The following is a 26,356-nucleotide window of genomic DNA, read 5'->3' on the forward strand; positions in this document are numbered from 1 at the left end:
TGTTTTGCATTTTACATTGCATATGTTTGTTTAATTGACATTAATCTGTAGAAATCTGTTTTCACAAGTGTGTTTTTTTGTTATAAAATCAATTAAAGGGTAAACTATCAAGGAGTGAGTACTTTTTCATAGGCACTGTAGTTCCTACTTAATGGGTCAAGAATTGGGTGATTATTTTGCTTTAAATTGATTGTACAAACAAAAATACAGCATGTATGTTCATTCTGATAAGAGGTTTTGATATGTTACAAAATTGATTGAAATTGAAAATGACCATTTCCTCTTTGAAAACGTCATTACAAATATTAAACATCTTGCTTTAAAGATGAAAGTTGAAAAAGTCCATAATTTCCTGCAGTAAGTATAATATCTGGCAATGCACCAAGCTAATTTTACTTAAGTGTCTGGAAACAAGTTATCTGTATGTAATTTGAAGGCATTTCTTTTATGTTTTTGCTCTTTTAGTGGTGTTTCTCTGACTTGAGCCACTTAGTAACTGCTTTTTGGGTGACTTGTTTTGTTTACAGTTGCCCTTTTGTTAACAAGTAGCTGCTAAATGGTTCTTATAGTGTATTTCTGTTTTCCAGGCTGAAAATTTCTGGAATTTCTCGAGCACTTCAGGCATCCCTGATGTTATGTCTTCAGCTACAGCTCTCTCCTGCCTGCTCTGTTCTGACTAAGGGGATTTAGACTGAGAATTATGTTATGTGTCTTTACTTCAGCTTTTCTTTTTTATTTATATCACATCTCATCAAGGTCATGTCATCACATCATAGAAGTCCAACTTACTGAGGAGTAAATATTGAATTCCTTCAGAGAGATGATTTACATGTTTGGAACTAAGCAGGAGAAACTAATTTCCTCCGTACATACACCCTCTCTGACCGTTGACCCCTTTGTGATTGACCTCCCACAAGCAGCAGCACACAGACTGACACAGGAAGCGCTCCCTGCAGAGAGCTGGTGGGCCCGTCCTAATGTGGGCTGTGACCCTTAACCTGTCACGTGAATTGATTGACAGCTGAGCAAGGAAAACAACAATACAGGTTTCACTGGAAAACAGTTTTTCTGCTTTAGCTGTACTCATGTAGATTTTTCCTGGTGAGCTGCATGTTTGAATGCAAACAGACCAAACTTTTTCTCCAAAACTTTTTCTACCAGTCCTCCAGTGAAATTTCTACAAGGTGTTGGGGTGAGCCGATGCATGAATGCTATGACAAATATTGAGAATTCTCCTGACTGATGATTTTTTTTTAGGTCTAGGGTCACAGTCATTGAGCCTCATGGTCATCCTTTTGTTAGGGTAATAGCTCAAGAAATGTTGGAGAGATTTTCTACAAACTTTGCACCAATGTCCACCATGACTCAGGGATGTGCTCATTACAGTTGAATTTTCACAGGTCAAAGGTTAAGGCCATGGGACCTCATGTCTATCCCTTGGTTGTGAGTTTGACATCTTAAAAGCACTTTAACCTCCTGAGACCCTGCATATTCATATGAAGACATTACATTTTGGCTCTCCTACAACATAGCAATACATTCTGCTGTTAGAGTTTTAGAAATCTTTGCCTAGATTAATATAAAATTAAAGGAATTTGCCTGGAATGTTGAAAGAATTACTTTCAAATTTTCATGACATTTTGGGGGCATATATGTTTATAATCTGGAGAGTTTGTTTTGAGGGGGTGTTTTGGGGGGTGCTTTAAATTTTTAGGTGCTTTCATGGGAATTTAGGGAGTTTATTTGCATTTTTTTGGATTTAATTGGAATATCTGGGGGGCATTTCCTTCAGAAATTTTTCAGCAGTTTTGGGGGAAATGTATTTGTTAATTTGGGGGAATTTGCTTTTGACTTTCAGGAGACTTGATGGAAAATTTCCAGGAATTTTCATGGCATTTTTGGGTACAGTTTTGTGTTGAAATTTTTTAATTGGAATATTTAGGAGGAATTTCCCTTAGATTTTCCCCTGAATTTTCATGGAAATTGTGGGAATTTGTTTGGAAATTTGCCAAAAATGTTCAACCGTTTTGGGAAATTTCTTTTTTTCTTTGTTAATTTGGGGGAATTTGCTTTTGAATTTCAGGGGACTTGCTGGAAAATTTCTAGCAATAATTATCCCAATAATTTAAGACAGGTCTATTGTCATCACTGCAGACATGATTTTTTGGTGAAAACTACTTCCTGTACAAAGATATGGTGTTGGTTTTATACATATTGTATTTATCAGGTTGCACTTGTCCTAAATAAGTGGAAGAAACTAAAAATGCATTCCAGACAAAAGCTTGGGACTTGGGAGGTTAAAAGATTTCCTTTAAACTTTGCACAAATGTCCACTGTGACTCAAGGATGAACTGATTACACTTCAAGGTCAAATGTAAAGGTCACAATGCCGCATGCTCATCCCTTGTTTAAGAGAGTGACGGCTAAAGAATGCTTTCAAGGATTTTCATCAAACATTGCACAAACATACACTAGGACTTTAGGATGAAGTGATCACATCTTTGACCAATCATCATGCACCAGTCAGATTTGAAATCTGTCATTCTCTCTTTCAGTTGTTGTCTGCGGACACTGCCACCCTCCTCCACCCCAGCCACCTCCATTCAGTTAATCAGCATCTAGTCCAAATCCTCACAGGTCTACTGCTCATCTCGTTCTGCATTCCTCAGTCTCCTCCTCCATGCCGGTTCCCGATCCAGCTTCTCAGAAGTCTACTCCTCTTCTGGGCCTGCATCTCTCAACACCACCTCCACACTCCCTCTTCATCTACCAAAATCAAAATTATCTTAAAGTTCCTGAAAGAGTCTTCTTTGGAGAATTTGGGACACTATAGACTGAATTATTTATCTGGTAGCAGTTCACCCATATGGCCTCCCAAAGGCAACACTGCAATGCCACTCACTTGTTTAAAATGTAAACTCTTACCTACATTTTGTGATGTATTTTCGTGCACTTAAAGAACAAATGATTCTGTTTTCAAGCATGTGACTGCATGGAAACATGCCAGACAGAATCTGTGCATTGAAAAAAAGAAAAATTCAACCAAAGAGGTGGTTAAATGTAATCTGAACTGGGATTTTGGTAATGGCAGCTTCCCAGAATCCCACATGATTATTTGATGTTTCTGAGAAAGCGCTCCTTAGGCTGTAAATTTGTCACTCGTTTGTTCTGTTAGTTTACTCTACAATCCAAACTCAGCACTTCAGCACGATGGGATCGCTCCTTTAATTAGATGTTGCCACTGCTTGTGAAGCATCCCAGGCTTTCTCAGACCACTTTTGCACTTTTCATACCCCGCTTGTGGTGAGCTGCCCCTCCTGACGAGTTATTCCATCCTCACCCCCCCCTTGTGAAGCGGTGGTGTCAGAACTCGTCTCCTCCTCGTACTTTTCAAAGTGGTCTTGGTGTGTCTTTCACACTTAATCCTGCTCTCTGACTTGGCCCCTGTGAAGTCTGCTGTGCTTTGACTCTGAATCAGCGCTGTGATTGGCCGGCTGTGACGTTGCCCCCTCATGGTCTTTTGTTTTTTCAGCTGTGACAGAGCTATGTGTGCCATCAGAGCCTCTGGTGTGATGACCCTGAGAGATATGACAGTGATAAAGCATGATAGCCTTACATGTTTGGATGATGAGCATATGTAGGAAACAGAAAAAAAAAGGCTGCCACCCTTGATTCCCCTCTGGTATGTCCTCGAGGAGACACTGAAGAGTCTTAAAGTGAAGTGAGGCAGGAATTCCAAACAAGATTGTGTCTGTCTGAGCTGCCTGCCTGTGAAAACAGATTAAAATCAAACTGACCAGTGCAGCCAGGAATGTGTTGAACCTTGAGCCTTGAAAGGGGGGAAACCCAACAGCTCATCACACCTAACAATGAAAAAAAAATCCCCAAAAGCCTCTCACAACAGGCAGACCACCGCAGAGCAGGGAAATAGCTGCAATCACATGAAGTGTTACTCTAATTGATGACAAATGAAGAGAAATTAATGGCACTGTTTCTTTGTCGTGTGCTCCTATATGGCAGAATATGTGGAACAATTATTTACTTTCACTTTTGGCACCAATGCTGCAATTATTCTGTCATTGCCGAGACAGAAACAGTTTAGCTAGCTGATGGTTAACAAGCTTCATCAATAGTGAAAGTGCAGTTTTAGTTGGAAAAGCATGATGGCATGGCACCATAAATTACTCAATAAAACAAAACATGAATGGCACCAGTTTGTCCCCTCCTTTAAACTCTCACAAAAAGTACATGAATAGTACTTTTAAGTAGGAAAAAAAGTTTATTTTGAAGTATTTAGAGGAGCTTATTTCAAATCAGCCCACCACAGGAACAGCATGGGGCAGACTGGCTACATTAAAAGGGGTTCAATTCTTTGTCCACGGCCTCCAGCAGAGTGTGCTCATGTAACACAAAGCACCAGTCCCAGTTGAAACTCATTGAAGCAAACTTCAATGTTGTATGTATTGTATTTATTTTATTCTGTCGTTTATATCGTATCGCATCACCTTGTATTGTATCCCTGTAAAACATATCATCTGGTATCACACGGTGCTGTACCCTACTGTATTGTATTGTACCCTATCCTATCCTACACAAGCCTGTTGTTTCATATGGTATCACATCATATTGTTTCGTATAGTACCATATCATGCCGCATCCTGTCGTCTCTTAACAAATTGTATTGTATCTTAACGTATCGTATCATATTGTATTACTGTACTGTTTGATATCCCAATGCATTGTATCGTATTGTACCGTAATGTATTGTATCGTGATGTATCAAATCATATCGAATCATATTGTATCATTTCTAATGCCATTGTAATGTATTATATTGTATCATCATATTGAATCATATTGTGTCATTTCTAATGCCATTGTAATGTATTATATTGTATCATCATATCGAATCATATTGTGTCATTTCTAATGCCATTGTAATGTATTATATTGTATCATCATATTGAATCATATTGTGTCATTTCTAATGCCATTGTAATGTATTATATTGTATCATCATATTGAATCATATTGTGTCATTTTGTATATCAGTGAATCGTATCGTATCATCATATCGTATCATATCCAATCATATTGTATCTTTTGTATACCAATGAATTGTATCGTATCATCATGTTTCTGTATCGAATCATATTGTATGGTTCTTATCCCATTGTATCGTATTGTATTGTATCATAGCATATTGTATCATTTCATATCCCAATGTACCGATCATTTTGTATGATCATATGGTATTGTATTGTATCAAATCATATTGTATCAATTAGTATCCAATTGTATCGATCGTATCATCATATCATATCGTATCGAATCATATTGTATCATTTCGTATACCAATGAATCATATCGTATCATCATATGGTATCGTATCAAATCATATCGTATCGACTCGTATCCCATTGTATCGATCGTATTATCATATTGTATCATATCGAATCATATTGTGTCATTTCTAATGCCATTGTAATGTATTATATTGTATCATCATATTGAATCATATTGTGTCATTTCTAATGCCATTGTAATGTATTATATTGTATCATCATATTGAATCATATTGTGTCATTTCTAATGCCATTGTAATGTATTATATTGTATCATCATATCGAATCATATTGTGTCATTTCTAATGCCATTGTAATGTATTATATTGTATCATCATATTGAATCACATTGTGTCATTTTGTATATCAGTGAATCGTATCGTATCGTCATATCGTATCATATCCAATCATATTGTATCTTTTGTATACCAATGAATTGTATCGTATCATCATGTTTCTGTATCGAATCATATTGTATGGTTCTTATCCCATTGTATCGTATTGTATTGTATCATAGCATATTGTATCATTTCATATCCCAATGTACCGATCATTTTGTATGATCATATGGTATTGTATTGTATCAAATCATATTGTATCAATTAGTATCCAATTGTATCGATCGTATCATCATATCATATCGTATTGAATCATATTGTATCATTTCGTATACCAATGAATCATATCGTATCATCATATGGTATCGTATCAAATCATATCGTATCGACTCGTATCCCATTGTATCGATCGTATTATCATATTGTATCATATCGAATCATATTGCATTGTTTCTTATCCCAATGTATCGATCATATCGTATCATCATATGGTATCGTATCAAATCATATTGTATCAATTTGTATCCCATTGTATTGTATCGTATTGTATCATCCTATCGTATCGTAGCATATTGTGTCGTTTCATATCCCATTGTATGGTATCGCATTGTATGATTGTTTCTTATTGTAGCACATTGTATCGTTTCAAATCCCATCATATGGTATCATCATATGGTATCGTATCAAATCATATTGTATCATTTCCTGTCATCTCAAATCATATTGTATTGTATTGTGCCATAGCATACCATATTGTATCATATTGTATAATAATGTATAGTGTTCTGTTGTCTCGGATTGATTGTGCCACACTGTACCATATCATCACATATCGTATGGTATCATTCCATACTGTATCATATTGTATAACATTGTATTGGACCAAATCGTATCCTATCCTATTCTATTTTATTCTATTGTTTCCTATTTTATCATATTATATTTTATTGTTTCAGGTCTTATCCTATTGTATTTTATTCTACTGTTATGTGCCATCTCGCCTTGTATCAAATTGTTTCATAACCTACTATATTGCCTTTGGCCATATTGCCTCATCCTCTATTGTATCGTATTGTATCCTTTGTTTTTTTGTCAGTCTTCAGTGTTTCTTGTTCTGTATAATCTTAAAGGTTAGAGGAGTCAATATTTCCATCATGGCAACCATGATCATTTGTGTTCAAAACAGTGGCAACAAATTCATGTATTTTTTTCTCTCTTTCAGTGGAGCATATTCAACAACTCAAGCTGCTCATTTGCAGCAGTTGCTGTCTCTGCATCTCTGATTGACCCTCCCCCTGCAAAGACAACATTCACACAGTATTACATGAACATTATGGTAGTCTGCATGTCACATTCCCTCTAAATCTGTGTCTTAACCTTTACCAAGAGGCTAACAGCTGAACCAAAGACGCTCGACTAACAGCAGCCGATGCAGATTGCTCACATTCTGAAGGCTCCATCTATTCAGGTCTGACATATCTATGTCTATAGGCTGCACAGCAGACATCAGACATACTTAGCATTATTGCCAGACAAATGTCTATGCATGTTCATCTCCAATTCCCAAGCCTCCAGTCTTTTTTTGCTGCAGAAATCCATGTCCACAGAAGAAGCTGGCTCATTCTGAGAGCAGGAACAGTTCAAAACAACAACTTTTGTACGTCCATTTATGCTTTGCACGACACAGAACAAGTCTGAATGGACTATTTTGAGACTGTTGTGACTAGGAGGGGACAAACTGGTGCCAGGACCTTGGTGCCCTCTTATTTGAGCTCCTCGCCCGGTCAAATGGGACTTGAATGGAGTGAAAACAAAAAGGGAAGTCTCATGACTCGCTCGGGGAGTTTCAGGCCAAACCGCTCTGCAGTCATTGTCAATAATAACAGCCCTGATGTTATCCATCCACGTCCTGGGATCACTGTGACTCTGAATGACTTGAAGAGTCAGAGTAAAGCATTGTGTGCTAAAACTTCCTAATAAATCATTATTTCCTACTATTAATGCTGTTTCAGCTACAAGTTTAGCTTTCTTCTGAGATCTGAACTGACTTTAAACTCTCACAAAATTCCACATTACATGTTTTTTCCTGTTTAGATTTTAATCTTAATACACTGATTGAAAGCAATTAAGAAGATGTGGTTTGGATTTACAGTACAGCGCACTAATATAATGTAACTGTTCGCATCATGAGGAATCAATTAAGAACAAAAGTGGTACTTAAACCAGAAAGAACATTTACTGCTCGTTAAAAGGAAAGTATAAGTCATTCAGACATTAATGGCTTTATTGGGAGTCATGCACTGTATAAAAGATGGCCTTATCTTTGTGACCCCCCCCCCACCACAGAAGAAGCCCCAAAAGGTTTATTTGCTGTCGTGTGACAAAATGAGGAAGACAAGTTGTCAATGAGGTGCCGCTGAGAAGTTAGTCATCAGTACATCTGTCATGTGATAAGTCAACAAGACAGTCTCTGCCTCCTGATAATTCTACACACTCTACAATTGGCACAAATCCCTCCTCTAATAACAAGGACATTAACAATGTCTCTTGTTGAATACAAAAAATTGAAAAACCCAGTGGAAGGGCCCTCCCTTGTTGTGATTTTGTGTGTTGGCTCAGTAGCATTGGTGCTAGCATCCTGGCTAACAGTTATCTGATTTAGGAGCTGAAAAGTGTGTCAAGCTCTTATTGGGTTCTGATGTTCAAATTACTTATTTGGGCCACTCTTTAGCACCTCTTGATCACTATTTCTGTCATTTTTTACCACTTTTTCCATTTGTAACTCAATTTGCCATTTTGACCAATTTTAGCATCTTTTGACACATTTTGGCCACTCTGCGCCCACTTTTCACCATTTGTTTGCCAATTTTAGCCACTTTTCACCAATTGATTTCACTTTTTAGCTGCTTTTCACCACTTTTCACCCATTTCTGTCCTCGATTGCCTTTCTTCACCAATTTTTGATGCCTTTATCTCATGTTTTCATCTTTGAACCCTTTCATGCCACTATATAACTGCATTTCACCACTTTTCCACCAATTTTTGCCCTTGTATGCCTATCTTGATTGATTTTTGCTGCTTTTATCCAATTTTTGCCTCTTGTAACCCATTTTTGCCACCTTTTAACCACTTTTCACAACTTTTTCACACATTTTTCCCATGTTTGCCTATCTTTACCAATTTGTGATGCTTTTATCAAATTTTTGCCCCTTTTAACCTTTTATGCAGCTATATGTTTCACCACTTTCCTGCCCATTTTTGCACTTGTCTATCTTAATCATTTTTTTGCCACTTTGAGCAAATTTTGCCTCTTGAAAACCCATTTCTGCTACTCTCCAACCACTTTCCACCACTTTTTTGCCAATTTTTTACCAATTTTTGCCACTTTTTTAAACCAATTTTTTGCTACTTTTTCCATCCATTTTTGCCCTTGATTGCATTTCTTAACTTATTAATGAAGCCTTTAGCCAATGTTTACCTCTTTTAACCAGTTCTTGCCACTATATAGCCAGATTTCACCACTTTACCCCCTTTATTCCCCCTTGTTTGCACATCTTAATACATTTTTGCAACTTTTTTTCAATTTTGCCTCTTGTAACCCATTTTTTGCCACTCTGTTACCAACTTTTGCCACTTTATAACTGCTTTTCACCTCCTTCTCACCCATTTTGCCCTTTTTCCCCTTTCTCAACCAATTTTTGTCACTTTTTCCAATTTTTGCCTCTTTTAACCCTTTCTTGTCAATATATAACTGCTGATATTGTCCAGACAGGCAGTAGGGTTGCCACAAGCCCCTGATCATGCTGTGGATATCCTAAGGAGCTTAAAACAACAAGAGGTCTGGGCGTAATATCAGGGGTGAAAAAGGCCCAAACAAAAATGATGCCATCCAGCTTGCCCTTGGATGCTTAGTGACACGTTTGTTGACATGTACTGAGCTTGACTCTTTTCTCCTTAATTTAGCTAGTTTTTGGGTAAAAATGGGCCACAAAACAATCTTTAATCAAGCGTAGGCACTATCAAAAAAAATTTTTTGAAGCATGTTATTTTATACTCAGAAAGCCTCTGTGTTTTTGTCACTATTGTGCAACATAACCGGTAGCCAAAAGCTGCAATGCAAAATAGTGGCGAGCTTTAATTTGAGACTGAATTGTTTCGTCTTGCTGTTTTATTGGATCTTTCAGCCTCCAACACCTTCTTCTGCATCACTGAAGTGAACTAAATAATTGATGGTCAGCAGTTTGTTGTGAGTTGAGAGCGGCGGTGATTGGTGGACGGTGATTGGTGGATGGGGGGAGGGAGCAGACGGAGCAGTCACTCCCATCCTAACAGCAGTCTGGCCGGGCAGAGGCAGCAGGGCAGCACGGAGCCATTCATTCTTCTTCTTCTGTGGTCTGAGAGAAACGTGGAGGATGAAGAGGACACACTAAGAGGAAAAAGGAACCAAAAGGACAAACTTTAACAGCACGAAGACAGAGAGAGATACTCCAACTTTTAAGGATATCAGAGACGACGCTTCAAATCTGCACCACCAGCAGCTTTACACGTAAGTAGCTCAATTTGAAGAAAAAGTCACCGTCTTTTAAAACATACTCTCTACAGTAACAATGCATTTTATTCTCATGTGATATACGCCTAAGTAAAGACATTTCAGCCACAGTTATTGAGACTTTCAGTAAAGTTTTTACACATGTTTCTGTGGTATTTTCTCCCGGAGCAGAGAGGGGAAACTCGTGGCAGGGAAGCCGAGCAGACTGATGCTTTGCCAGGCGAGGCAGCAGGGCATTACGACCCTGGTTTATGTGAAAACCAGCCAGTGTGGCTCTCAGCAATGGCTATTTGCCTTTTATTTGCGCCATTTTTGCACTTTTAAGTCATAAAAGTGTTCCTAAACGTCTTTTAAACAACTGACAGCTCCAGGAGGGATCAATTTCGAGACGGAAACTGGTTTCTACGTCGACTCAAGTCATAAAAATGCTAAAAACAATCATTTTATTTAGATTTAAGTCAGTAAAGGCAATATGAGCGTTTCTGTCATTGATTCGGGGTTTAATCGACTTTGTAGTTGCATCGTTGTTAATCAATTAATCGACCTAGACTTATACCAACCCAGAAAAAACTGCATTTTATTCATAGTTTTACATCAATTCCAACTTTTTGAATCAATAATTTTCTTATCCTCTTCTTATTTCTAATTATTGTTAATTCCTACCCCCTTAAATTGTTATGAATGATGATTAGACCCATCTAGAACATTTATAAAAACACTTCTGACTTTGTCCAGAATATAGGGATCACAATAGCTCAAGAGTTCAAACTGATTAATAAAAAAGTCTTGTTTTCCCAGATCAGTAGCTTCAAACCCAAATGTATAAAGGTGACTCACATAAAACAAAGACCAGCTACATATCCTCAAATAAAGTAGCTTAAACCTGTAATTTATTGTGAAATAAATCAACAGACGTGTAAAATCCTCCACCAGGAGTGCCCAGTTAACATAGAAAAGTGCCCATCAGCTGCCAGAACTCTGTTGCTTCCTTGTTATTTGAATTAAGGACTGTTTTTGATAGAAACCGCACCCACTAAGGCATATTTTCTAAACAGTAAATCACCCTTTTTGTTTCACTGATGATTTCACATGATGAGGGAGAAAAGCTGTTAAAAGTGGCTTTCCTGCTTTGCACCTTGAGCTACACACAAAGCCACTTTTTGACAGCTTTTCTACCCCAATATGAGAAATTTGTCAATGAAACAAAAACTAAGAATGTATGATAATAGATATTTGGCAATATCTGATTTGCTGATGTTTACAAATAAATTCAAAGCCCACACTGATGTTTGAATATAGTTTAGACCTAAAAATCTTATTTCTTAAAACCCTCTGTTTAAAGTTTTACTATGAACAAATCAACAAATTTCAGTCCTTAAAACAGGCTTCAGGACCCACCATAAACTCCCCAATGAGAAATGGCAACACAAATTCCTGATATTTTTCAACCAATCAGGTTTATTTAATGAAAAATTGTACAGTTCGGACCTCTTCAAGTGCAAAATGTGACAATTAAAGAGAACAAAGCCTCTTTAAAACAATCCTGTTTTGAAGTTTTAAATAGACTTTTTGGTTTATTTTATTTTTTCAATTAAACATTTGCAACTCACGGGAAAGAGCTCTGTGACCCATTATTCCCGAAAATTGAAGCTGATATGGAAGTGCATAAAATTGCAATACAGCGAGTGTCCACTTAAGGCTGGCTGCAGGAGCAGCGGAAGTCCCATCTGGACACCTGTTAAAAAGCTGTTTTTTACACAAGAAATAAACTGGTTTACAGCCTGGTTCAAAAGACCAAACGTGTCTCATTAGCAAATGTCTTCATGTGCTCTCACTGTACAGGGGGGTGAATATTTTTGTACCACAATCGTTTCAATTATATTTGGGAAAACTCTACCTGCGCACTGATTGGCGTGTCTCATTTGATTGACAGATAGCTTGACAGGCAGAAGCTACCTATCTGTCAACCAGAATGATAGCTAGCTACCTTACAGGAAGTCAAGCTTAGTGGGTGGGCCAGGTTCCAATTCAATATGGAAGCTGCCCCGGATTGGCTTCAAAAGCAGTTTGAGTCCACCTATTGTACCAACTTTTTAGTTCATATGGTCAGTATGATAAAGGCAGGTTTATAGCCAAAATATGTAAATACAGACAAAATTTTCATATCTGCTGATGCAGATAATTCACCTTTTAAGCTTATATATATATATATATATATCATGCTGGTAATATTGTACTTCCCTAACAATAATGGTGGTTTACTGTTTTGTAAATACACCTTATAGAGTGCATTGTTGAAATGTCTCCTCAATTCTTTACAGGAAGTAAACAGGGGTGGTGAATGGAGCTGAGCAGAACTTCACTCAACTTGGAAACGTTTAGTAGGGCCACATTGTAGCCTGATTTATATTTCTGTGTTGTAGAAGTAGCATTCACTATAGGTTCAGGTAGCCCTAAATCTATGTTGACATGCACCTTTGCAAAAATGCAGCTACATATTGAAATGATGCTAACCATAGGTCCCATGATTGGTCTGCTAGGAAGCACTGATGGCTGCTACTCTGTCATCTGGCTAACTGGCTGAAGATGTCAATACAACAAGTCATGTCTACTCGCCAGCATCAGCCCTGCATTTCCTCACACATATGTCTCTTTCAGCGGCGCAAAAGCTTTTCTTTCAGCTGATTCAGCAGCAGTGCTTCTAGTCTCTCCTCTTTCTTACTCCTTTGCTACAGTATAACTGACTGCTGCTCAGTATTTATCAACTCCAATCTCAACATGATGTGCTGGGTTTCATTTCCCATGTTTTCTTGTGCACAAACTAACAGGAAATGAGGCAATGGGACCAGGAACTGGCATAAAAATCACACTGCTAAGTAGCATTTGGGGGAGGAAATCATGGTCCATTGTAAGTAAGAAGCAAAAGGAGGTACAGCAACAGAACGGCAAACTTGAGCAACATTTTTCCCTTACTTATGTTGCAGTTTGTAATGTAACTACCAGAAATATTTAAGATTTCATGTCTGCAATGACAAGATATATCCTAGTACAAACATAAAAATGTGGGTACTTTGAGTACTCAACAACAAAAAAAGATTCTTTGTCATGCAACAGTTCTCCTTATTGTACCTTTGAGTTAACTTTCTGCCAATAGAAAACAGGAATCTATATCACCAGTGTCCCAGCTCTGTTTTATGTCCCATCAGAGCTCCTTTCAGAGCATCATTAACCCTGAACACCCGATCCTTTCACTGTGTTTATCTCTGTCCCTGAGCACATACTGCAGGTGTAAAGTTGCTGTCTCTATTGTCACTTAAAGAGAAAGTGTCAGCGGTCCTGACAAAGTGCAACACAGATTCTTGTCTTGTTTTGTGTTTCAACAGTGAACCTGAGAACTGGTGCCACCTGTAAACCCCTCCTGTGTTTATGAGTGAGAGAGAAAGGGTCCCCTGAGGGCATGGACCTTTTTTATTTAAAGTCCTCGGACCACGGTGTAACGAAAGTCAGGAATGCACTAGTTTATTCTGCATAAAGACAGCTTTACTTTGCTTATGCTTTTTGTGTTTTCCCTCAAACACAGATTTATTTTCCATGAGTGATGGCCCTTATTGCAGTGTTTTAATAGAAACAGTGTTCATGAGGGATGTACTGTTGTCGTTCCAAACCTCAGCCACTGATTCATTGTGGTTGGAAAAGATCACACCCATATGAACTGTTTTTCCACGTGCAGTATGCTCTTTCTAATATATTAGCTCCATGTCACAATAGCTTTTATCGTTTCTTTTTTTCCAGCCTAGCAAAGCCAGTTCTCAAATGAAAATAGATGCCTCTGGACTTCAGCTGCTAGTTTAAATATCCAGATTATTTGGCCGCTTTTTAAAAAATATAATCTAGGGTTGTCTCAATGTTAATCAGATGTCATAGACGTAAAAATGGAACCATATCAACACATCAACAAGAATAGAAATCCTGGGCACCTAATTTTTTAACCTTGCAAAGCAGATGAATTGGCCAGACTCCATGTCTGTCATCATGCAAATCCATCTTGTAAAGCTCCAATCATCAGTTCACAGTTCTGACCAATCAGTGCCGTTAGAGAAGAATGAGGCCATAGCTACTGGCAGATTTAAGTTGTACTGGAAGCCGACAGCAATGGCTAACACCGGTGTAGTAATTAGTTTTGATTTACCTATAGAATCATGACAGTTTATTTAAACCTTGACCAAATTTCTCTATTAAACGAGAGCAAAGAGCCACGCCAAAAGCTTTTCTTGGCAGAGAAGATGCTTTTGCACCATTCCTCTGTTGCTCTAATTGACCTGTCATGAATATGACAGACAGAACATTATTCCAACCATGTTACAAGTTTTTTTTTTTTTTAAGTCCTGCCCTCACCAAGCGCTTTTTATGGGAACTTTCCCAGATGAATGTGCAATATATCCAACAGTCTGTCTTGCGTGTCAGGTTGCCCAATATTGGCTTATGGCATGTTTTTGGCTACCAGGAATGCCCGGTTTATGCTGGTGTTTACTTTTTGATAGATAAATTAATTCCAGTGGACTTTTTCTCTTAAATGCATGTTCTTTTTTAGGGCGTTGGTACTTTCTGACACTATCTATGGGCAAAATAACAGACACTACTGTGTTAAAACACTTGGTATCAAAAAATTTGACAACCCTATTACATAAGCTTGGCCACTGGAGGCCACTTGCTAGGGTAGGTAGCATCAGCAATGTTAAGCCATCCTAAAGTTATGGAGGCTGACCAAATGAAACATAAGCAAAGAAAGGTTCTCTCTTGACAACCCTGCCTTTTTGCTGCCCATCAGCACAGTTAACTTAAGGGCACAGTTGTGCTCCCTGGGCCCGGATCTTTTCCGTTGGGGACAAGTGTCTCATGTATAGCAGATTCAAAAAGGTTCCTGGGCAACTAAACTGTTGCATTTAAATGCATTGTAGTCACTTTATAAGCAGCTGCACAGTGGCGCTGGTGCAGCCACTGTGTGGTCTCGGTCGTGAGTCTACATTCTGTAATTAGCTTGAACCATTTCGCTGCAATTTGTTTCTTATTTAAAAGCATGCAATTGATCTTTCCGATGTTTAATGATGCTTAGGTCATCTCTGGAAAAGTGACTTGCATAAAAGACGGTGGTGCATTGCACTGGTCAGGGAATTGCCGGTTGGTTTAAGCTCCTATGCCAGCTAGTGCACGTGGTTCCTCAGGGCTCCGTGTTCGGCCCATTAAAAAGCATGGGGCTCATTTATTACGACCCTGCTGAACACTTTATTCCTCTGTTTTAGGCCACAAGAAAGGCACAAATGCACTTTTTTCTCTCTTTTGGCTGTCTGGCAGCACAGATGCTTGGGGAAACTTCTTTTATGTTTTTTTTCTCCTTAACTGAATGGCTAAACTGTTATAAATACTACCAGCCTTCTTTTTGCATATGCTGTCCATACTTTTCAGGCATGTTTCAGAGGATAAAACTAAAAAATAGCTGTGCATGCAGAACAAATTATCTTTTGTGTTATGTTTAAGTAATTTTGTCTTTAGTTGGCTTTAGTTTGTGGGAATGGCCAGAGAAATTCTCCTGGAATGAGGACTATTTTCAGTGGAGGATTTGATTTACATCTTCTCCCGACTTTAGGTCCTAAACAAACACTCGCTTTTATGAGTGTAAATATAACTGAACGATGGAAATCAGACCTGGGCACTATCAGTGTGTGCTTGAAACTGAAGCCAGGATTGTGGTGTCACCATGACCAGAGTGTGAAATCCACTAAATGAACGGCTGCTTCTGTGTCAGAGGTTAAACCAGACGACTCCAGCAGGCTGGGACTAACATCTGGAATACAGTTTGTGGCAGAAAAGCCCTGTTTCTAGCATAGATGAGCCTGATAACAAGGCTGCTTTCCTTGCATATGCATTCAAACTAGTGTGATTGTTGCACTTGTGCACAAAGCTGCAGCATTCACGTGTTTTTAATGACGAGTGCTTTTTTCTTGGTCATTATTTCACTCCACAATATTCTTTTGTTTCTCACTGGGTGCAGTCAATAAAACTTTCAACAGAAGCATCCAAGGAAGCGCTCTAATGAAACCAACACATAACAGGAGATTTTTTTATGCTTGTTAGCCTTAAGATTGTTTATTTGGCTATAAAATTGATGTAATGCAAGGAAGACTCTTAAAAACACAGACAAATCTAAAGTGGGTCACATTACGTTATGAGGTTTTCCATTCCAAGCTTCTAAAAGCAGTATTGCTGAGTGAATTAAAAGCAGCCGTGTGTCCGAGATTGTTTCTCTTTTATTGAGCTGCTTCAGAGATTGGACTTACACCAGTACTGGAAAATTCTCTGTCACAGTCTTTATATTAAGAGGATTGTGGTGTCCTAAAGGCTTTGTTCTTTGACATTCAGAACCATTTTTTTGTTTCAGGGCTGTTCCTATTTCATATAAAAATATTCTTTTTTCAACCAGGGATGTTCCGGGCAAGAAAACACTCCGAAAGCAGACAAAAGTAGGCAGACATTGTCCAACGTGGCTAAACATGGGATGAGTGCCTGCAGGTAAAAATGACATTGGTTTGTTGTGCGTGGCTAATGTTAGCAGTGCTAGCACCACCAGCCTTATGCTTGCACTTAACATAGTTACACATTGCTTTTGTCGGGGTAGTGGAATATTATGATAGCCACTAGTGCTGCAGTCTAGGCTAATAGCGGTTAGCTGCTTAGACTTAACAGTAAGTATCGCCATATATTTGAGATCACCTGATCTCACGCAAGCCCTCATCAGCTGACAGCCAGCAGATTCACTCTAAGCACACTACTGGCTAATTGCACTCATGCTACCATATTTAAACTGCTCTAGCCTAGCTATGCTTCTATTTGCATCCTCCTCCACCCCGGCCTCTCCTTTATACTTTATCTGACTTAATCAGTGTCATTCTGTTGCCACTAATGCCTGCTCTGCTTTGGGGCAGGCTTTCCTTGTAGGCACAGGAAGAGCAGGAGCGTGTGCTGTTTCTACTTGATGCTTTCCACATAGGCTCGTGGTGATTCCAGAACAGCCACATCACCAAATATAAATAATAGCAATGACAGCAAATTAATAACTTCAGATAAAGAGAAAATGTATAAACTGCAAATCATGTGCGTTTCTTGACAAAGTGGTCCTGACTGAACTGGCTACATGGTTGAATTTGGATCCTTTGGTGGTTGGCAACAGAATTATGAGTCAATGAAACTGATTCTTAATATTTTCTTATCAGTTCAGGATGAAATTCTAGGTCTAGACTGTACTGCAGCTTGCCAATTGTAGTCCCTGTAGCTGTTCTTAAAGGAATATTTCTGTATTTTTAAAGTGGGCCTGTATGAGGTATGCAGCAGTAGGTATTTGCATTAGCCTCCAGTGTGTTTTTGGTGAAAATGGGCCAAAAAACAATATTGGCTCATGTACACACTAGTGAAACTTTTGAAGCCTTTTTTTTACCCAGAAAGCATCTGTGTTTTTGTCACTATTTTGCAATGCAAGCTTTGGCTACTGGTTATGTGCTCTTGCATTGTGAAACAAAAATTATTTAACCAAAAACTCGCTAACTTCCAGGGAGAAACTGTACCCATCTCTTACACTGTATAGCCTAGCTTCCTGGCAGGTACAACCTGTGAGCCATTCTTAAAGGAGCAATGCTCACTGAATCGCTGGAGGCTAATGCCACTTCTACTGCTACATACCTCATATGGCCCAACTTCAAAAATACTGAAATATCTATTTAATGACTACTGCCTTGCTGCCATAATCTGATGTAAACAACAGTGAACTGATAGCATTGATAGCAGCTAGTAGGAACAGCTTGGTTTAGCACTATTTTGATCTAGAAAATACTAAATGGACATTTGTTCTTAGAAACAACTCATTTGATATTCTCAATCAGATTATTTTCCCAGATTGTTCAGCCTTACTCCAAAGATGGTCAGCAGGGTCCAAGTCATGGCTCTTGTCGGGACAACATTCACAAATTTGTCCCCAAGCCAATCCTGTGTTGTCTTGGCTGTATGCTCAGGGTTGTTGTCATGTTGAAAGGTGAACCTTTGGCCCAGTCTGTGGTCCTGAACACTGTGGAACAAGATTTTATTGAGGATATCTCTGTACTTTCAGCTCCCCCTCAACTCTGACCAGTCTTCCAGTCCCTGCTGCTGAGAAACACCCCCACAGCATGATGCTGCCACCACCATGCTTCACTGCTGCGTTATTGGGCAGGTGATGTGCAGTGCCTGGTTTCCGTTTAGAATTGAGGCCAAACAGCTCAGTCTTGGTTTCACCAGACCAGAGAATCTTGTATCTCAGTCTGAGAGTCCTTCAGGTGCTTTTTTTGCAAACTCCAAGCAGGCTGTCATGTCTAGCCACTGGAACTTTGTCCCATGTCCACATAGGATCTCTGGAGCTCAGAGAGACCATCAGATTCTTGGTCACCTATCATAACAAACCAATGTGACCAAAATTAGGTCAGCTAGAAGTATCATTTCATTTTCATTTTCTTTTTCCTTTCTTTTTAACGACAAGCTCTCATCTGCCTTTTAATTTCCCTTTGAATCTGCCTTTTTTGCTTTTTGTTTACACTTGCAGTGAGCCACTGATGTTTTAAAAGTTATAAGTAGCGCTAATAGGGTCCATCCAGCTCATATCCATGTGAAATGTGACAGTGTCCGGCAGTGTTTTCATTCTAACCTTTCTGTGTGGCCTCGGTTTCTGTTCTAGCTCTGAAAGGACCCTCCAGAGCTCTCTGAAACTTGACCAAACCTCTCTCCTCCATGCTACGCTGTAGGGCAGTCATGCACACTGATTAGATTAGGCAGCATGGAGCTAATCACCCTTCTCTCTCCTGTCCCCTGCTATTCTCCACTCCCTTGTTCGCTCTTTTATCCCCCGACTCTCCCTGTCCTCGGGGCCCCCCTGTGGCGCCCTGAGATGAGCCTCTCCTGGGGGTACACCTACCTCCAGCAGCTCTTACAGCCTGCTGTTTACGGGAAAAACCAGCAGGGTGGGGTCTTCACAATAACAAAGCCCTCCACCTATACTTGTCCTCTCTTTCTTTTGAAAGCTGCCTGTGTGGAGAGGAGGAAGAAAGAAAGAGACATCCAAAGAAGTGAATGACTTGTGGAGAGCAGGGAGGGGGTTGCCGGACCCCTCCTGTCGGGTGAAATGAGGAGAAAGAATCTGCAGTGGGTTTTTGTTCCTTTGTGGTGGGCTGGGGGTCAGTCTCAGGGGAATGCACGGCAGACGGACGGTGGGTTCTGCAGCTGCACGGCCTCCAGCACTTAATCTAGTCCCAGAGCAACTGCGGGCTCATTAAACTCTGCCGGTTGTGTTCAACATTCACTTCAGTTTATGTCTCTCAGCCACCGCTGTGCCTCCTGTTTTCCTCCTTTCCTTTTTTAACCAGCTAATACTGTATCAGGCATGCTTGAGTGTTGATTAATCTTGGACCGGAGTCAAGTTTGGACTCAGTAATCCGTACAGCTGTATTCTAATGATGAAAGGTTACGACCAGCTACAACAGGCAGTCTGTGTAATGTGTGATAAGGAGGTATCATATGTTCAGTTTGGCTTAGGTCATGGAAACGGCTTTAAGCCGTATGAAGGAGATTACACCAGATTGCTCATTGTGCTTGTACTTGATGTCATGATGTCTGGTCTCTGGTTTAAGACAAAGAAAATGAAGCTATGTCGCATGTGCAACTTCTCTTTAAACTTCACGGTTTGCATAAGGGATGCAACAATATCGTTCAGTACTTACCTTGGTTTTTGGTCACAGTTTGCTCTGACGTTCTTAGGTATTTTAGGTGAATTTTATAGGAGCAGCAAAAGGTTAAGTAGCAAATTCATTCGTTTTTGTTTATGTCGCTGGCTACCTGTACATCATGGCCTGTCTTAGACCAGTGCTTCCAACCAAAGGACCCACCAACAAAGTGTAAAACTGAAGAGATTCATTCTTGTCCGCTTATCTGGGGCCGGGTCGTAGTGGTAGCAGGCTTAGCAAGTCATCCCAGACATCCCTCCCCACTGACAAATTCCAGCTCTTCCTTGGGTATTCGGAGGCATTCCCTGGCCAGATAATCCCTCCAGTGAGTCCTGGGTCTACCCCGTGGTCTCCCGGTTGGGTGAGCCCAGAAGACCTCCACAGGGAGGCGACCAGGAGGATTCCTAATCAGATGCCTGAACTACCTCAGCTGGCTCCTTCTGAGATGAAGGAGCAGCCGTTCTACTCCCAGATCCCTCTGGATGTCTGTGCCAGGGATGCGCTTGGTTAAACAGTTAAATTTGTTCATCAAATTAGCCGGCAGGAGATTTACGAGTTAGCTAAACTAGTTACCTATCATTTTTTAACACAGGCTTGAAATCCCGATGTATAATGCTCTTTGACCTGCATGACTGACAATACAAACGTGCTGTATTTCTGCCTCTTCTTGTTTTTAGGGTAGCTACTTTTGGAGGGCAAAAATAGTCCAAAACAAGTGCTCTTGAGTTAAGAAGAGACAGTAGCTGAAGGCAGCCTAAATTCACTGTGTTTGTTTATAAATGACTGTAGCCACCATCTGTCACACTGTGAAACTTTAGATCAGGTCACTGTGGTTTCACCATTTACTCGAAATATTCTCCTGATAAGCCGTTTGATACCAGTTAAGCTTTCTAGCAGCTCCCTCTCTTACTCACATTTACTGTAAGATGTCCAAACAACTCAGAAATCCTCCAGCCGGTCGACCTTGTGTTGCTCAAACCGCAGGTTTAAATCCCCATGTTTAGGTCCAGGTTTCAGCAGCACCATGGAAACCCTATTTTTGTTTGGACTGGCAGACTGTCGCCGGTCATTATCACCACTGCACACAGCAGCCAGAGCACAGCAGCACGACCCATTTGTATAAGGCTCGCTCTGTTTTTCTCTGCATCCTGCCTTGGCAGACGCAGTTTTAATAGAAGTGACTCATGATAAAATAAAAAGCAGGTCAATGGAGTGACCTAATCCTGCTCACGTTACTAACTGTATTCACAGCAGTTGAACGTTTGCCCCCGTTTGTAACGGCTGCTCTGTCTCTCAGGCTCTCTCCTCTCATAATCATGCAGTTTAGGTTGATGTTAACTTTCAGGACTTTTGTGCTCAGGAAAACCTTCTTTAGAGTATTTCCCATGCTTAGATCTTGCTGAATCGACACCCCTGGACCTTTAAATGCTGATAAGAATCGAGTGTCGAGCGTCAGGAGCATCTGACCCTCTAATCTCCACCACGGTGACTGAGCAGAGGTCTGCTTAACGCTCTGTGCAGCTGTGAATTGATTTGTAGGGTGAGGACTCCAGGTGAGGGTGACTACTCCACTAAAACTAGGTTGGGATTGTGTTACAGCACCTGTGGGACCACACAGACAAACCTCCTAAACACAGGCACAGGAAAATCAGCCTGTTGTTTTTATCTATTTCCAACTGTCACGGTTAAATCAAGAGATTTTATTCAACCGAAAACATGGTCAGGCTTGATTTTTGAAGACTTAAAAACATCAAACGATAAACCCCAGAGCTCCAGCTTTGATATGAAAAGGCTTTATTGAATTAAAGCGTTACTGGTCAGGCTGGTTTTTCCCATTAGCAGATGCTTCTTGTTTAATTCAATCTCAGGTACAATCAGCATCGAGAAGGCTCCGGTTTGAAAAAGCCTTTAATGTTGAACTCCTAACCTCGTAACTGTTTAAATTAGATTTATTTTACAAGAAAAGCAACCCTGGGAACAACATGTTGCTGCATTTTGGATGATTCTGGTGCTATCTGTGGTTAGATTTTCAAAATAAAAGTGCTACTGTGTCTTATTTCTCTCCAGCTGGACCTGGACTAAAGCAGGTCTTTCTGGACTGAAAATCATACCCCAATATTTTTTTAGCTGAATGGTGATACACAATACTTTTTTTCATTTTTTTCAAAAGAAATAAGAAATAGTTGTCATAATACCAGAACTAAAACTTTAATATGATTCTAGCAGATATCAAACAATGCTGAAACCAGCAACAAAAATAGAAGTCCTCGACACCCAAGATTGAGAAATTAGTGACATGTAACATAAGTTAGTTGTCCTTTTGTAAGCTTTTTAGCTATTAAGTAGTATTAAAAGCACACAAATAAGAAACCAAATAACTTAAGCATCATGGATTTGTTATTTTGGAGCTCACAGTTTCCAATATGCCTGTCAGGTTTTTGTGTGGGGATGATAAAGATGTGGCATGGTTTGCTAATGCTACAGTTAATGTAACCTGTCATCATCCTGCTAGCGGGCTAGCCAGCTAGCTTGTTTGCTAATCTGGATGTTTTGTACCAGAGAAGTCTCCAAAGTCACAGCAGCTTTAGCATGCAGGTTTAGTGAGTTTGTTGGTTCAGCGTTCTGTTCATCGTGGAGCCGTTACAGTATCTGCCTACCTTGCTAAAACTGCCATCTTGTGGAGATTCGTGTAAAACTTTTAAATCCTCCCAGCTGACATATTTTTCTACTGGTCACTTTCAACATTTGACCAATGATTAGAACGGCAGGAAATGCTTTCGTTGGTGTCAAAAGCATCAAAAAAGTGGATTGACAATTCAAGGGGGGTTCTCGGGGTCTTCCAGCACAAGATTTTTTATCAGATTTCCTGCAGTTTGAGTATCCTGCTGATGTTAGCATTAACCTTTGCTAACCGAACAATGAGGCTGCAGAGACTATTTTAGTGAACAAAAGCAAGGCTGTAAGCAACATTTGAGTTCATTACCAACATTTAGGTCGTTTTCACACCTGATAGTCCAGGGGACTCAGTTTGGTTCGGGGCTCAAATTGCGTCATTGTTTCACTTTTGTGCGGTTTGATTCGTGCTCACATTGAACTTGGTCAAACAAACCAAATCGTCTGGATAATGTAAAGCCATTTTACATTTGTGGCGCTGTTGTCCCAAGCAAAGAGCGATGAAGATGAAAGGGAGATGTAGAAGAAAATGAAACCGGAGATCCGTCTCCTTCGGCTAGTCTTTTTTTTTCCCCACATAAACTGTGAAAAAACAGATTTATGCTGTCTTTGGATTTCTGCTTTTTCTTTAAGGAATTACGAGCAGCCAATAAGTACAGGAGAAAAAGGTGAGGAAATGTGAGCAAGAGACTACAACGTGTTGATATGGCTACACAGATGCTGAGCAATGTACTGACATGTATTTAGGCTTTAAATCACATGGATAAATCCAAAAATCATGATGCTTTATGTCATGCTCTGCCTTTGGTTCACAAGTTAGTTGCTTTCACATCTCAAACAATAAAGTTTGTTTGGAAGCGAACTGGGACCCCCGTTTTTAAGCAGACCAGAGTCAAATGAACCAGACTATCCAGGAAAACGGGTTCTTTAAAGCAGAGCTGTTTGGTCTGATTGGTGTGAAAGCACCCTTAGATAAATGTCACACTTGTGGTGACATTTTAACACCCAGATAACTTTTTGTGCTCTGTGTGTTTCTGCTGAGTGCCGGTATTGGGCTACAGGTAGCAGTGATAACCAGACATGGAGTCTCTCTAAATCAGGTGTTTGCTCATTGAAAAAGTGGAATGGATTACAGGGTGGAAGTGAAAATGTGGCATGGAGTCTCATCAGTTTAATCATTTTATTGAAAGTGGATCGGATTTGACCGAAAGCACAGGATGTGACCAGGTTGTGCCCCAAAGTGAGGGGGTCCAAATAGGTGACTTTAAAAACCACCAATCTACCATGGGTCCAATGCCCATGAATTCTGGTACTGTACCATATTCGATAAAAAGTACAGAAATTTCAATATTGGAGCCCTACCATGTAACAAATTCCATTTACCTAGCATTGCTCCAAGTCCAAATTCTAAACCAGAGTGGTTCCATATGACTATATTTTCTATCCAACATTCTTTTCAGGAATCTGTCTCAGCTCTCTTTCTTTTCAAGCTAGAGTACAAGCAGGGACTCTCTTTGCTCCTCACTTAAATTTAAAGTGAGAGCTGAATGTGGCAACAAAGTGTGAAGTGTGATTTGGTGATGTCCAAGTCTGGATTTTGCTGATGCTGTGATCCTTAGAGGGACTATAGATGTCCTCATAGGGGCTGAAACTCTGGGACTGAGCATCTCCTGGGACAAACAAACAAAGATCCAGGCTTTTAGGGACGCCTTGGATGAACCATCAAATCTGTGCCTCTGAATGGTGGAAGTTGTAGAGCCGTTCTCCTACCTTGATAGCCTGATCTATTGATCCACTAACTTTTACTGAGCATGACCCCTGGCATATAAATATTTTTGCAATCAAATTAAACATACATTTTATCGCCATAAACAGCATTGTCATACCCTGTAACCCATTTGAAATGAACTGATTTAAATATGTTGCCTAGCCCAACTCTTGACCTTTGTTTTGTCTCTTCAAAGCCTTTATAAAACTTGAGGGCTGCTTTAGAGGGGGAAAAAAGAATTCAGGGAATGAGTCTTTGTTTGTTGTTGTCATTTAGGGCGGCCCTCAGCAGCTAACAGTGGTATTTGTCATCTAAAGATGGAGATTACGCCGCCCCTCATTGCAAGGACACTGTGGAGTAAACACAGGCACACGGAAAGTGAATCATAGAGGGCAATAATGATAGCGTAGGAGACAAAGAGCAGGCAAAGAGCAAAACAAGGGTGAGACAAAGAAGAAGAAAGGAGAGTTTAAAGCGATTATAGAAAAGAAAGAAGGTAGAGCTTTTGTTTAAGTGGAGCGTCCCTGGGTCAGACATCTGTGATCCATCTCCCAGGGGCAGCCGTCTGGAGCTACCCTCTCCCCCCCTTTTCCCTCAGTTCTCCAGCGTCGTGACTTCCCTTTGACAAGCCCCCCCACTCCAGAGATCACTCACTCTGAGGGGTTCCACTTTTTTAATAGCTACCTCTGACCTTCATCCATCATTCTGTCCTCACTGATATTGTTTGGAAAGCACCGTTTTTTCCTCTGATTTGACTTTCTTTCAACACTGAGCTGACATTTTTGATCTCTGAACAGACAGATTTTTTGGTAAACGCTCCCCAAAGTGGATACATGTGAAAATACCTGGCCCTCCATATGGGGGTAGTTGGGGACAGAAGCTGAATGAGGGGGCGAGGGCAGAAAAGACGGGATCAGACAGCATATGGTAGGGCCGAAAACAGCTTCAATACATGGTTAGAAATCCCCTTTTTTCTTGGCTGGAACAGCCTTCAGGAGAACTCTTCATCACTTCATTCGCTGGAAGGAGCCTTAAAGAGCACTTAATCACACAATCTGTTTCTAGGGAACTTTACAGGTGACTACACTGTATTTTGCTTATTTTAAAGCCTGCTTTGGTGCTTTGCCTTTTGTTTTTTCCGTTTGAAGGATCCTGAAGGAGGAACTTCATCACGTTTTCTCTGTTTAGGGGGAATCCTTAAGTTCATTTCTTCCATTTAAAGAGAACTGTTTATTGCTTGTCATCGAGTTTTCTCTAGAGGAAGTTCATCGTTAAACACAGCAGCATGTTTTCTCCATTTTTTGGGGAACTGAGTGTACTACATGGAGTTTTCTTCTCTCAAGAAAATGTTTTCTCCATTCTCCACCAGAATTTCACCCCATCTTCCACAGTTAGGTTTCCTGCATTTTTGAGCCAGCTCTCTTTCAGATTGGAGGATTATTGCCATTCTTCTTTGCCAGTCCTCACAAACTCAGTCAGGTTGGGTGGGGGCCATGAGTGGACGATCCGTTTTCAGGTCTCCAGAGATGTTTGATAGGGTTCGAGTCAGGGCTGAGCCACTCTGGGGCATTAACAGCTGGGGCTTCTCCACTATGACTTTTGGCTGATCTAAACCAAGCCATGCTGATTTCCTTTTCCATCACCAGTTTGTCTGCGCTGGGCTACACCAAGCTGTGCCAGGAAAAGTCCTGCTCTGGGGCATTGCCCAAAGCAAAACCAGCCCACCTTCAAGTGTGCCATCAAAGTGGTTCGCAGGGTGTGATTTCCCTCCTTCTGCTTCTGATATCTCATCCTCTGATTATAAATTTGATCCCAAAGGGGGATATGTTTTATCCTTGCCCCTGCTCAGACTGAATGCATCCGACTCTTTAATGGTGGTGGTAATC

The 26,356-nt window shown here is 40.1% G+C and overlaps 1 protein-coding gene across 1 annotated transcript in view; it reads left to right on the forward strand.

Moving 5' to 3' along the window:
- Positions 1-10,018: 10,018 nt before the first annotated feature.
- The window catches only part of lhfpl2a (LHFPL tetraspan subfamily member 2a), a 77,539-nt gene continuing 61,201 nt past the window's right edge, over positions 10,019-26,356 (forward strand). The window contains exon 1 of the mRNA XM_041810236.1: positions 10,019-10,229. The gene's annotated coding sequence lies outside the window, so the exon portion shown is untranslated. The remainder of the gene's footprint in view (positions 10,230-26,356) is intronic.

This window comes from Cheilinus undulatus, linkage group 17 (assembly GCF_018320785.1).
Source record: "Cheilinus undulatus linkage group 17, ASM1832078v1, whole genome shotgun sequence".
Classification (NCBI taxonomy): Eukaryota; Metazoa; Chordata; class Actinopteri; order Labriformes; family Labridae; genus Cheilinus; species Cheilinus undulatus.